Below are 15,093 nucleotides of genomic sequence, written 5' to 3'. Positions count from 1 at the left end.
AACTTTGAGATCAAGTCAGGACTGCTAAACTGCATAGAGAACAACAAGTATCATGGTCTGGCTGTGGAGGACCCATTTGATCACTTGGATAAGTTTGACAGCTACTGTGGTATGTCAAAGACTAATGGTGTGTCAGAGGATGCTTTAAAGCTCAAGCTATTCCCCTTCTCTTTGGGGGATAAGGCACGTCAGTGGGAGAAGTCTCTACCAAGTGACTCCATCACTACTTGGGAAGACTGCAAAAAGGCATTCTTGGAGAAGTTCTTCTCTACCTCAAGAACTGCTAAGTTGAGGAACGAGATCTCCAGCTTCCAACAGAAGAACTTGGAAGGATTCAGTGAAGCTTGGGAGAGATTCAATGGTTACCAAGCTCAGTGCCCACACCATGGTTTTTCTAAGGAGAGCTTGCTGAGCACATTCTACATAGGTGCTCTTCCTAAGTACAGAGCCAGACTGGATACAGCTAGCAATGGGTTCTTTTTGGGGAGAACTGAGCAAGAGGCAGAGGCTCTGGTTGACAACATGGTTAAGAGTGATGCAGTCTACAGTGGAGACCATGACAGAAGCAGTAGAGGTGATGACAAACACACAAGGAATGAGATAAAGGCTCTTCAGGAGAAGATTGACACACTCATTGCTGATAAGGCCACACAAGCGCAGGTGAACTTTGTTGGTAACCCACAACAGGAGATACCTCCTACTGTCAATGAGGTTGAGGGTTTGGAAGGGCAAGAAGAATTGTGTTTCATCAACAGCAATGGTAGCTGGTACAAGAAGGAACCCAACTTTCAGTACAACAACTACCAACAGAAGCCCTATTCCAACAACCAGCAGAGTTGTTATCAGCCAAGAAACAACCAGCAGAGCAACTATCAGCCTCAGCAAAACCCCTCTCTTAGCTCCTCTGCCCCTCAAGAGAGCAGCACTGATGCCTTACTTAAACAGATCTTGGAGTCTCAGACTAGAAGTGAGAAGCATGTGGGCTATGAGCTGAAGAACCTTCACTCCAAGATTGATGGGAGCTACAATGAGCTCAACAACAAATTCTCCCACCTTGCTTCTTCTGTCAAGAATTTGGAGAATCAGTTTGCTTCCATGAGCACCCACCAGAATCGCCAGCCAGGATCTCTACCTGGAAAATCTGATCAAAACCCCAAGGAAGCAAAAGCTGTCACACTCAGGAGTGGTAAGCAGTTACCTCCTAGAACCCTCACCAAGGATGCTAAGAAACAAGGTGAGGAGGTAGCCATCAATCTAGATGATGAAGTGGTCATTGTTGATGAGAAGACAGATGATGAGATCTTGGAGAAGATTGAGAAAGATAAGGGTAAAGGAAAGGTTGGAGAAGAAAAGAAGCCAACAAAAGATAGTGAATCTGCTGCTCCAGCAGGTGAAAGCCCTTTTGTCCCTCCTCCCTATGAACCCAAGCTTCCATTCCCTGGTAGATTCAAGAAGCAGCTGCTACAGAAGTACAAGGCTTTGTTTGAGAAGCAGATGAGTGAAGCTCAGGTTACAATACCCATCATTGATGCTTTCATGCTGATTCCTCAATACAGCAAGTTCCTGAAAGATGCTGTAGCTGGTAAGAAGAAGGAGATGGAGGGAATGATGGTTCTGAGTCATGAGTGCAATGCCATCATTCAGAGGCTTGATGCTCCAGAGAAGCTAGAGGATCCAGGATGCTTCACACTACCTTGTGCTCTTGGACCTATGGTATTTGAGAAATGTCTCTGCGATTTGGGAGCTAGTGTCAGCTTGATGCCTTTGTCTGTGGCAAAGAAGCTTGGCTTCACTCAATACAAGAAGTGTAGACTCTCTCTGGTGTTGGCTGATCGTTCAGTGAAGTACCCTGTGGGCATCCTAGAGAACCTCCCTGTGAAGATTGGAGGGTATGAGATACCTACAGATTTTGTGGTGCTTGAAATGGGTGAGGAGGCTCAAGACCCATTGATTCTTGGAAGGCCATTCTTAGCTACAGCAGGAGCTATTGTGAATGTGAAAGAAGGCAAGATTGACCTCCATTTGGGAAAGGAGAACATCCTCCACTTTGAAATCAAGGAGAAAATGAGGAACCCCACTGTGTTTGGACAAGCCTTCATCATTGAAGAAATGGGCCCTCCTGCTGATGATCACCTTGGTGAGCTACCACCTGAGGAAGATGGGGTGTTAACTCCACTTTCTGCACCTACTCCAGCCTGATCCAAAGGAGGCAAAGTCAAGCTAGAGACTTAAAACAAGCTCACTTGGGAGGAAGTCCCATGAGTATCCTTGTATATATTGCATTAGTATTTTATTTTCATCTTACTGCATAAAACAATGGGAAAATGAAGTTGTGTGCAGGTCAAAATAGGAAAAAGGAGTGACACAAGGACGAGCAGAGCCCAACGACCAGTCACAGCGGCTCTGCCTGGTCGCTGTGACTCCATCAGCACGGAGCGGTCTTGGCGCAGCGGCTGATCACCGTCGCTCGCTTCATTCTGGAGCGACCTCCCACAGCGGCTCATGGAGGTCGCTGTGAAGCCATCACCAGCAGCGACGCACCCGCAGCGACACGTCCCCATCGCTCGTCTTCTTCGGCAGCGGTTAGCTGGAGCGGGTCTCCCTGGTCGCTGAGAAGCCATCACCCGCAGCGATCCTTCCACCTCGCTCCCGTCTCAGGTAACTGGAAACTTCCCTTATCCCAGTTTTTTCTTTGCATTTTAGAATTTTATTGGGTACCTCACTCACACAGAGACTGTGTGATTTAAGTGTGGGGGAGGTGCCAAGCATTTGATCATGTTTGCTTTGATGATTCTGAGTCTCATGCATTACATTTTGCATTCTTATTTGCATAGAAAAAACCAAAAAAAAAATTAAAAAAATTTTGAAAAACACAAAAAGAATCATTTAGTGTATCATTTGCATACTTTAGGATTGAGTCTAGAAGCATATAGGTTGCATTCATTTGCATTGGGAGCTGATTTAAAACGCCTTGTAGAGAGCATTGTCTAGCCTTGTATAGTTCATGCACCTCTCTTGAAAACCTTGTAAGCTTCGTGCCTTGAAAACTCTCCCTAAAACTCAATCTCTTAAGCCAACTACAACCTTGAATTGAACTGAATGAACTTAATTTCTTGCTCATGGTCCCTTGTGTGCTAAGTCATGGATATACACACTAGAGTTGTCACGTCTTTTATGCCGATCTTTTTGACAATCTCTAGTGGCATTCCACTCCCTAAAAACCTCTCCTCCTTTTAAGCCTTAATTGTTTGTTGAGTGAGGCCTTTTCGGAAAGTCTTACATGCGCATAATCTTGAGAGTATTGGGAACGACAATGCTCAGTCTTCATTCTTGCTAGATTGCTTATGCTATTGTCTAGCCATAGGTGGGGGTGAGTGTTGTAAAGTTTGAACTTGAAAGTTGAATGGGAATGAATGAACTCTTGTGCTTAATTGTCTTATTGGGAATTGTATAAACCTCTAGCTCAAAGTTGTGAAAGTCTTGGCCCCCAAATAAAAAAAAAAAAAGAAACCGAAAAAAAAAAGAAAAAGAAAAAGGGGGCTAGCAAAGTGAGAATGAGCTTAGAGGTTGTGTTTTAAAAGTTTAAATATTTCCCTTGATTAAGAGTTTGTGGATGTGTTCTTGAGATTTTTGGGTGAGAGATGTGAGATGGGTGTAACTTGGGATTTTAATTGTGTCACTTTTATGTTTGAAAAAGGGTAGAACAATGAAGATTGAGCATTGTATGCATTAGTTGATCCCTTTCTTAGATATATTATGTGCAATGTCAAGGCTACTTGTTTTGAGTGTTAAACCTTGAAGATAATGAGTTATGAACCCCTTGATCACCATAATGAAAAGCCTTCCCTTACCCAAATGACTTGGACCAATTGACCATTTGCATAGAGCTCACTTGTTGTATTGCTTAATGAATGTGAGAGTTGGCTGAACTGAATGTGTGAATGCATAATGTTGAGTTGAGACAGGCCTAGAGAAGCTAGAGGATAATAAGAGAGAGTGTGCTAGTAGTGAATTCTTATGTTGAAGCGAGTGCTTTTGTGTTTCTCTTGGCTATGAGCTTCCACTTTCAAACCTCTTCCCCTATGAGTCCCAGAAAGTTCACTTGAGGACAAGTAAAGGACTAGTGTGGGGGAGTTGATGTCTTGCATATTTGCATTGTTTTAACCATTCATTCATAAGCATTTGCATCATATAGACTAGGATTTAGGCATGTTTAGGTTGCATTTTGCATACATACGTCCTTATCAGGTATTGGAGTGCGCCATGGAGTGATTTGAGATGTTTGGGAGCAATGTGATCAAAACAAAGGAGGGGTGAAATATGAAATTGAGTTAGCTTTCTAATGGAAGTGGTTTCAAGTCATTTGGAGATGTGATAAAGAAGTTATGACCAATTTACTAGTGGCATACGAACCAGAGCGACCTCCCACAGCGACCCTGCCTAGTCGCTGTGCCACCGCCAGCCTGGAGCGACCCCGGCGCAGCGAGTCTCACCGGTCGCTCGTCTTTCCTGTCCAGACCACAGCGACCTCCTGGAGCGGGTCTCCCTGGTCGCTCCACCCCTTTATGCTACCCAATTTTATGATTTTTCAAGGACCTTTTTGCAATTTCTTATGCACGTTTTTACTCTGAAAAACCTAATGTTTAAGTATGTTGTAGCCACCTTTTGGCAGATTATCTTTGATCTATTGAAGAACACAAACTCTCTCAAGAAAAACATTTCTTTTTGGCTTGATTTGTTATTGTTCTTGTGATCTCTCATCTATTTCTCTACATGATTAATCTGAAATCCATCATGGATTTAAGAAGAATCATGGAGATTAGTGAGTAATCACCTTTTGGATTCATGGGTTAGGGTGATTAAGGGTGATTAGGTTAGTTCTAGGATGTTTAAGGTATAGATCATACTTGTTCCTTGCTAGTAGAGTGATCTTAATGCATCATTTGAGTAGGCCACTCAAAGGGTGATCTCTAGGCATTTCTCACCCGACATGTGTTTGATGGAATGCCTGAGTCAGCTCTCCTAGGCTTTTAGTGTACTTTGCCAAAGACATTTGTTGTTAAAGATGCTAAAATAGCTAATAGACTTGTTAGTAATTATTGCTTGCATGTTATTCAACCAAAGACATTTGATGTTTGAGATATGTTAGCAAATGAGCATTCATCTAGACATAGAGCTTGCTTAGAATTGTGTCTAGGCTTAAGGTTGTTTGTTTGATCGTTTATTGTTCATCCTTAGTTCAAATCCTGATCACCCGAGGTCAAGTTCCTATACCCATGAGTTCTCCTTTAGAAATAGTTTAAAAGTCATCTCATTTACTGTTTTGTTTCATTGTTAGGATTGTTAGAATTCATAAACTCATGCTATTGATCGCACTTAGATTAAGAAAGTACTTGCATTCTTGGTGCTTTAGATCCCTCAGAATTGGTTCGACATTCATCACTATCCTACAACATTTGTCTTAGGAGACTAAAAACTCCTATCATCAGGGACCTGAGGCTATTCGTAGATATATGGAGCGGACTCACGAAGCTCTCCAAAAGCTGGGTGCTCAAGTCCACAAGGCAACGAGCTCAGCTCCCGAAATCGAGAGCTTGATCGAAGAGACCTGTGGAACTTCATTCACTGACAGAATTGCCAACTCTTACATAAGAGACACCCGAAAAATTAGGATCCCCGAATACGACGGGACCTCAGACCCAAAGGCTTACCTGAGAGCCTTCCGGTTAGCTATCGTGAAAGCTCACTTTACAAAAGAAGAATGCGAAGCAGGTTACTGCATGACATTCGCCAAAAATTTAGTCGGAACAGCCCTCGAATGGTTCTCTGGTCTCGAACCAAATTCGATAGATAGCTTCGACCAGTTAAGCAACGCTTTCATGAAGCAATACTCGACTCATATCCTAAAGCAAGCATCCGAGGCTGACCTCTGGAATATCAGACAGGGAGTGGGAGACTCACTACGAGCCTACATTGAAAAATCCGTTTTACCAGGTCGCCATCGAGGCTCTCAGAAGAGGTCTCTGGTATAAATCAGAACTTTGGTCGGAGCTAACGCTCAATCCTCCCCCAACTATCGACGATGCTCTTCATAAAGCGTCTAGATACGTCACCTTGGAAGAGGAAACAACTGCACTGGATAAGCTCCACAAGAAACCCCAGAATCACCCGAAAGGTGAAGCCTCAGAAGCAAAAGAACCTCATAAAAAGGGGAACTCTCGAAACAATCAGACCCAGGGAGAACATTCCTATGCAATCGAGGAAGATAAGGAAGAAAAACCTATCGCCGCAGCAAACAAAACCCCCTGGTCAAAAGGATATGATGAGAACAAAAACTGCTCTTATCACGATGGGAATGGGCACTCAACTGAGGAATGTTGGGACCTCCAACGACAACTGGCAGCTAAATTCGCAGCCGGAGAAATAAAGGGAGTGGACCTTAAAAAGCCACCACCTTATCAGAAAAGAGGTCCCAGAGACACCCCTCCAAAGCGCGATAGGTCACCTGAGAAGGATATCACCCTCTTTGTGCATGATATCACCCTCTTTGTGCATGAATAGGATACATCTTGAGGATGAATCAATGACTTCTATAGAGCATCAAAGAAGGTTAAATCCTAACCTGAAGGATGTTGTAAAGAAAGAGATTCTTAAACTCTTGGATGCTGGTATTATTTACCCTATTTCAGATTCTAAATGGGTATCGCCTATGCATGTGGTTCCAAAGAAGGGTGGTATCACTGTGGTTAAAAATGACAAGGATGAATTGATACCAACTAGAACCATAACTGGCCATAGGATGTGTATTGATTATAGAAAGCTCAACTCTGCATCTAGAAAGGATCATTTTCCATTGCCATTTATTGATCAGATGGTTGAGAGACTTGCAAACCACCCTTTCTATTGCTTTCTTGATGGGTATTCAGATTCTTCCAAATCCCCATACATCCCGATGATCAAGAGAAGACAACATTCACATGCCCCTATGGCACCTTTGCATATCGAAGGATGCCATTTGGGTTATGTAATGCTCCAGCAACCTTTCAAAGGTGCATGATGTCTATCTTCTAATATTTCATTGAGGATATAGTGGAGGTGTTCATGGATGATTTCTCTGTCTACGGATCTTCTTTTTCTGCTTGTTTGTCCAAATTGTGCAGGGTCCTACAGAGATGTGAAGACACCAACCTTGTGCTGAATTGGGAGAAGTGTCTTTTTATGGTCAAAGAAAGGATTGTACTTGGGCACAAGATTTCAGAAAAAGGCACTCAGGTGGACAAGGCTAAGATTGAAGTGATGGTTAGTCTACCCCCACCAAACACAGTGAAGGACATCAGAAGTTTCCTTGGCCATGCTAGATACTATAGAAGGTTTGTCAAGGACTTCTCAATGGTTGCTAGGCCAATGACCAAGCTGCTATGCAAAGAGGCCACTTTCAGCTTTGATTCAGAATGTCTTGAAGCTTTTAAGAAGCTGAAAGGTGACCTGGTTAATGCTCTTATTGTCCAGCCACCTGATTGGAATCTCCCATTTGAGATCATGTTTGATGCTAGTGATTTTGCTGCTGGAGCTGTTTTGGGGCAGAAGAAGGATGGCAAGACTCATGTGATCTACTATGCTAGCCAGACATTGAATGATGCTCAGATGAGGTATGCCACAACTGAGAAGGAGATGCTGGCCATTGTTTTTGCCTTTGAGAAGTTCAGAAGTTACTTGGTGGGGTCAAAGGTCATTGTCTACACTGATCATGCTGCTTTGAGACACCTCTCGGCCAAGAAGGATGCCAAGCCAAGACTATTGAGGTGGATTCTTTTGCTTCAGGATTTTGACTTAGAGATCAGAGACAAGCCCGAAATTGAGAATGGAGTGGCTGATAACTTGTCTAGGCTGAGGATTGAAGGTGATATCCCTATCGATGAAAGACTTCGTGAAGAGCAAATCATGGATATTAGGGCAGTGGTTGCAGTTTGTGAGACAGGCAAGAAGATTGAAGAGGTCAAGGCATCTAAAGAGAAGGAGCCTTGGTATTCAGATTTTGTGAATTACCTTGTCACTGGAAAGGAACCATTAGAGCTTGAAGGTTATGCCAAGAAGAAAAACTACAAGGAATTGAAGAGGTACTACTGGGATGAGCCATTTCTCTACATCCTTTGCAAGGATCATCTCTATAGAATGGCAGTGGTTGAAGAAGAAGTTGATGGGATCCTAAAACAATGCCATGGATCTTCATATGGAGGCCATTTTACTGCCTTCAAGAAAGTGGCCAAGGTTCTACAAGCTGGATTTTGGTGGCCACATATGTTCAAGGACCACACAAGATTTCATCTCAAAGTGTGACTCTTGCCAAAGGAGAGGGAACATCACTAAGAGTAATGAGATGCCTCAAAACCCAATCCTTGAAGTGGAAGTGTTTGATGTTTGGGGAATAGACTTCATGGTTGATAAGTGATGGGGGTTCACACTTCTGATATACCATGGATTTCACCCATTATCTACCATGGTATAATAGTATTTTATTATATAACTAATGTGTTTTCTAGCCTGTTAGGTATGTTTTCAGGTTCAGGAATGTTTCGTGATAAAGTGATGTTTTTGGAGCATTTTGGAGTACAAGAGATAATACACCCGAGTTGAACATTTATAACCAAGTCGGAAGTCAACATTTAGAGAAGAATCGATCGATACTCATCCAGAATTGTCGATCGATGTAGCTGAGAAGATCCGCGTACTAGAAGATTATAATCGATCGATACACAGCTAGTGTTGTCGATCGATATCGAGGACGAAATGGTTTAGCCGACTACTTCACCAAGACTTCACCAAATTACGAGATTGCCCCTGACGAGTTTTTAACCAAATGGAAATGCTTAAATATCCTGCTTAAGTGTTTTTGATGGCAAGCTTTGAAAAGCAAGAAAGAAAGCAAGCTTTTGCAACCAGAGAGAAAAGCAAGCAGAGAGTGTGAGAGAAAGCTAGAGTTTTATATGTTTTGAGATATTGGAGAGAACATTGAGAGATTTGTGATTGAACTCCATTTGTTTTCTATTCTCTATCTAATGCAATTATTTTACCTATCTTGTGTTATAAATTGCTTAGCTATGTCTGAGTAGTCTACTTGTTAGATCTAGGGTTTAAATAGGTTTGTGGGATTAGCCCCAAACTATATTTGCTAGTTGTGATATTCATCAAATGGATTGTAACCTATGCTTGTTCTAGAGTAGCTAACTAGAGAATAGATCACTAGGATCCTTATATCTTGAATTATCTGTTTGAACTAGTTGTCTCCTTGGAGAAGAGCTAACCGCCCTCCTTGAGACCTAGTGCTCATTATCAGCTCGCGCCTAGGCATTTCTAGAAGCCGTCGATCGATATCCCAACTGGACAATCGATCGGCGCTGCAAAAGGTGTATCACTCGATATCTCTAAAGGATATCGATCGACTCTTTTTCTGGTCAAAAGATGACAGTTGAGATCAGAGATCTAGTTATTTAACCAGTGAGACATCACTGAGTGTTAAGCGGCTGAGTTCTTTAATATCATGCAAGCAACTTATTAGGCATTTATAGATATTATAATCTCCATTCCTGAATAATAGTCCTATGTCTAACCCTCTTCATTATCATTTAAACAACGATCATATTGTTAGTTAGAGCAACTACCTTGCTCATTTTAGGATTGTCATTTACATTTCATCATAAAAACCAACTTCACCTAGGATTGATTAATTGATTAGATTTAATTGGTTCTCTAGCTCCTCGTGGTTCGATCCCTAACTACTACAGCTGAACCTCTTATTTGAGAGAGTAAGGCTCTATAGGGTGATTTGAGAGCATATCAAATTTGGCGCCATTGCCGGGGAGCTATGATCGCCATTAGATTTAATTTTATCAATTTTAGGTTTTTCTTTTTCTTTAATCCCTTTCTGATTAAAATTGTTCTTGTATTTTCAGGTACATGCCCAGCAGTACCGGAAGCAATAAGGGGAATCAACTACTATTCTCGGAAGATCCTGCACACTTGAAACGTTCAATCCGCAAAGACCTACGCTCCACATCGATCAACAGAACCGCAATACTGTCGACTGATACTCACGTTCAACCGTCGACCGATACTCAGACACTACCGTCAACCGATACTCTTCGCCGTTCCACATCGTTCGACACTACCCACCGTACATCGATCGATACTAATCCGCGAGGCATGGTTGCGATTGTTATTCTCACGCAGGGCGAAAATGGAAACCTGTATGACCAGGATGGTCATCTGCGTAATGCAACAGGTCAGAAGCTAAATGCACAGGGAAACATAATCCCTGAACCAGAAGCTGAGGCTACCGAAGAAGCTCAAACACGATCATTGGCAGACTACAATCGTCCTGATGAGTACTACACCAACATATCAGCTATTCGACTTCTACAGATTCAGAAGCCGAACTTCGAGCTCAAACCTCAGTACTACTCTCTCATGTCACAAATACCCTACGCTGGGTTATCACACGAGGCACGTGCTGAAGACTTAAGGAGCAAAATCGCCACTTTCGCGCAAAAGCCTGGTGAGACTTTTAAAGACGCGTGGATCAGATTTAAGTTTTTCCAGCGAGACTGTCCACACCATGGATTCAATGAAGTGAAGCTGCTAAGCACTTTCTACAGAAGTATCGCCTTGAGGTATCAGATGGCTCTTGATACTGCTAGCGAGGGGAACTTCAACACCAAGGAGAGGCTGTGAGACTTATTGAGAACCTAGCCAACAGAAGCAGCACCAAGAACACTGACTCTGATAAGAAGAAATCTGTTGCAGCCATCAGGGAGGACCAGATGAGTGAAGTCAGAGCTAAGATAGATGCTTTACATGCATTTCTAGGGAAGCTAGTCTGCTCAGCTGAAGAAGGAGAGGCTAGAGAAGATGATACAGAAGAAGATGTGAACTACATTGGAGGTACTGATTTCAGAAATATGGAAACCAGAGTGGCAACATAAACTTTTTTGGCAGTGGTCAGAAGAGTAACTACAACGAGAGTTCACAGTATCAGAAACCTTTCACCAACACCAGGAACTATGGCAACTCAGCTTACCAAAACCCACCACCACCCACCCATGAGAGTAAGTTTGATGCCATGATTGATTGAGTTCTTGAAGGACAGCAGAAGCTTACAGTAGACTTCAATGGAAAGATTGACTCTGTCTTCAGCAATCTGAACACAAGGATAGACACCATTTGTACTCAAGTTAGGAAGCTTGAGACACAAATTGTCCAAACTGAAGACTCTATCAGGAGAATTGGAACTTCTAAGGAAGTAGGAGAAAGAAGCATGAAACACCACGTGAATGCCATCATATATGATGATTTTGGCAAGTGGTGAAGCATGAAAAGCTTCAAGAAGGAGATTTCGATGTGGAAAGTTCACTAAGTTCTAGTGGATCGCAATGGTGTCGATCGACACCAGTTAGTCCATATCGATCGACACAATCAATGTCAATTCCAGATACGACTGCAGATTGCAATGCGGTTAGGATTTTAACACATATTGAATTCACGGCTTCGCATCCATATCCACCCACCCCCACCTACGAAGATATCGACCGACGAGACGAGTCACTCATCGATCGACACAAAGATGAGACAAGCATCGATCGACATTTTTCTCCACATATCGATCGACACGCACCTCTCACATATCGAGTGAAATTACCAGCAATTGACAGTAACCGAATCAATGCACTCTGACCCACACCGAAACCACCAGCTGACCCTGCAGAGACTACTAGTAACCCTTCAAACACTACACCAACATCAGAGGAAACTGAAGAAAGAAGGTTAAGGAGTAGGAAGGAGAAAAATCCTAAGAACCTTAAAAGGGAAGCTAATGAGAAGGAGATAGATGGTTTCACTAAGAGAGTTATCAGAATCCCACTAAGAAAACCATTTGAGGAGGTTTACTTCACAAGCAGATTGTGGATGTTCTTCAGAGAGACTAGGTAAACTGAAAATGACATCAGGAGAATATTTGACAATGTCAGAGAAGATATGAAGAAAAGGATCACATTGAAGAAGAAGAGTGATCCTGGGAAGTTTGCAATACCCTGTGTAGTAAAGGGAATTGAGTTTCCTCATGCACTATGTGACACTGGCTCATCAGTCAGCATCTTACCAAAAGTCATGGCATACCATCTGGGTCTGAAAGTAGAGCCTTCACCAGAGATCTTCACATTTGTGGATTACACTCAGAAAAATTCTGGAGGCTTGATCAAAGACCTGGAAGTGCAAATTGGTAATGCCATTGTCCCTGTGGATTTTCATGTCCTGTATATCAAGTTAAATTGGAACTTTTCCCTTCTACTTGGAAAAGCATTTTTGGCTACAGTAGGAGCTGTATGTGACATGAACACCAACATGATTTGTTTGATTATGATAGATCCAGATATCCACTACGACCCTGTCAAACTTGGCAAACCACCAGCCACAGCCGTGGAAAAAGAAGATGATCTTGGTATCATTGCAGTTTGTCATTGTGAAGTAGAGTATGACACAGAGTACACAGGATCGATCGACGACCTCACTAAATCATCGATCGACACCAGCGAGTCAGAAGAGATAGACACCAACCATGGATTATCGATCGACGGAGGTACACCAGATGATGAACTCGATTTACCAGATCATTGCTACCCGAATTTCGCCATCCAACCCAACAGCAAACAAGGCGATTACTCAGTAAGAAGTTGAGCCGATAGTGGATTTCATGAGAGTTTTGCAGTAGATAAAGCTAGATCTTCCCACAATGGAGACCACATTGAAGAATATGATGAAGATTACTGGGAAGAAAGAGCTTGGGAACATCACATGGAGAATGATAGATTTGCAAATCGATTCCCAAGAATAACCTGCTCCAAATCGATCGACATCCACCGCCCACCATCGATTGATTATCTACCTCATCCAGCAAAACGACATCGTCCATCGATCGACATCGCCAGCATCACATCGATCGATCTTGAGTCAGACGACTTAAAGGACAAAATCGGAATTTCACCGATTTGGGCAACAGATGGGTATATAAAGTTGTCAACATCAACCACGAAAATTCAAACTTCAACAACACATACCCAGCAACCTCCAACAACAAGCAACATCACCATGGAGACCTGCAACATTATGAACAATCGATCCAACCATGCAGCTAAACGATCATCATCGATCGCCATCACCACAGCACCATCGATCAGTTCCTTTACCAGAGCTCAATCTCGATTTCATAATTCATATGATATCAATGCTCCACTAACACCTGATGAATTTGGTATTTTCATGGACATAGATGGCTTTGCAAGAGCCATGGATGGAAGGATCCTACACATATCCAGAGAGGACATAGCAGACATCCTTCAAGTTTCCAATGGACTAGAAAACCTGTTCACACAGCAACGTGGCCATCCAGACATCCTAGCTCACGTCCAAGACAACCAACACGTCACCATGAGAGAGGATACAGTTCCTCAAAGTTTCGGTCAACATAGGAACTCCCCATCGATCGACATCGTTTCATAACCATCGATTGACGGCGAGATATCCAGATCGATCGACAGCACAAGAGTCAGATCGACCGACAGACGTATTGAGTTTGGACGACGTGCCTTTGATACTGATGGATCCAGAAGATTCAGATGGGAAGAGAGGGACGAATTTGGTGTCCACAGAGATGAGTTTGGACATGCTAGAGGAGTTGATGATGAAATCATCACTGTCACCAAAGAGCACATAAGAAAAATCCTGGAGAGAGCATCTCTTTTTAAGAGGAGTTGCTTAAGCCTTCCAGAACATGCACGCCATTACCATGCATACAGACCAGCACCAGTACCCTACAGCAAGGAAGAGATATATGATATGGGGACTGATGTGTGGGGAGCTCAGGCACACCTGGAGGAATAATTCCGCACACCGGTGGAAGATACCTACCAGCCATTGGATCGCAGCTATGAAGCTCTCCAAAGTGATATGGCAGTGCTATGGATGGAGATTGAGAGCATTAGAAACATGCTTGAGAAGGAAGCTACGCCACCAGTATTGATCGACGCAGCACCATCGCCATCGATCGACATCGGTAAGACTACATCCAATGACCAACCAGAATGTTCATCACCTAAAAGAGATGAATGGGAAATTGCTTACATTAACACACGGATTGGAGACGTCTACAGCCCTCTCAACAACAATGTCTAATGGTTAAGCAAGAGGATTGATCTTATACAACAAGACATTGGCATAGTTAAGGACCATCTTGGTCTTTGTGGCAAAAACGCGACATCGATCGACATGCCTAGACCTACATCGATCGACATCGAGCAACCACCAGCGCAGACAGCATGCACAGCAGCAGAAGTTGATCAAATCAAACATGAGCTATACGAAGCTATGGATGCTATGGAGGAGAGGCTCAACAGGAGATGTGATGACATTGACAACCCTCTCAACGAAAGAGTGACCAACCTATGCAGAGCTACTCGTCTATTGAAGAATGAGATACTTGCTATTTAGAGAACTCTCGAGTATCAAGGACAGCTTTCAGAATCGATCGACACAGTTACCACTGGATCAGCCGACAGAACTCCCAGCGAAACGACCGATGCACACGTTGTAGCATCGATCGACACCGGGTCCTTGGCAGACCGAGATCAGCTGATTCATGACAAGATCGACGCTTTGCAGAATGAACTGAGGGAACTTTCAGAATACTCCTACAACACCGTTTACAGGAATGTTTGCAGCATCGAATCAATTGAAAGAACTCTGAGGAACCTCACACATGCAGTCCTCAAGATGGATGAGAAACAGCTCAGAAGCGATGATGCCACATGAAGCTTCATTGCTACATGGTTTGATAGGAGGAGACACGAAATTGATGCTTGTTGTCCAACAAGTAGCAGTTTATGCACCAACTGAGTCACACACCACGAAAGTCAAGATAAATGACTATAACAAAGCGCTGAGTGGGAGGCAACCCACTATTAGGTTTTATTTTCTTTTTAAGTTATTTTCACATTTTTACATTTATTTTTCGCATTTATTTTTGCAGATTTTAAAGATCCAAGTAGA

General features: G+C 42.9%; 2 non-coding genes across 2 annotated transcripts; both read right to left on the bottom strand.

Moving 5' to 3' along the window:
• Positions 1–285: 285 nt before the first annotated feature.
• On the bottom strand, positions 286–392 carry LOC130501656 (small nucleolar RNA R71). Its single transcript, XR_008939839.1, has one exon. It is a non-coding gene; the product is annotated as a small nucleolar RNA R71 (small nucleolar RNA).
• Positions 393–10,511: 10,119 nt separating this feature from the next.
• On the bottom strand, positions 10,512–10,619 carry LOC130501657 (small nucleolar RNA R71). Its single transcript, XR_008939840.1, has one exon. It is a non-coding gene; the product is annotated as a small nucleolar RNA R71 (small nucleolar RNA).
• Between the last annotated feature and the right edge of the window lie 4,474 nt (positions 10,620–15,093).

The sequence above is a fragment of the Raphanus sativus genome, unplaced genomic scaffold, assembly GCF_000801105.2.
Source record: "Raphanus sativus cultivar WK10039 unplaced genomic scaffold, ASM80110v3 Scaffold0248, whole genome shotgun sequence".
Lineage (NCBI taxonomy): Eukaryota > Viridiplantae > Streptophyta > Magnoliopsida > Brassicales > Brassicaceae > Raphanus > Raphanus sativus.
The sequence above is the reverse complement of the archived record's forward strand: the minus strand, read 5'-3'. Positions and strand labels throughout refer to the sequence as shown.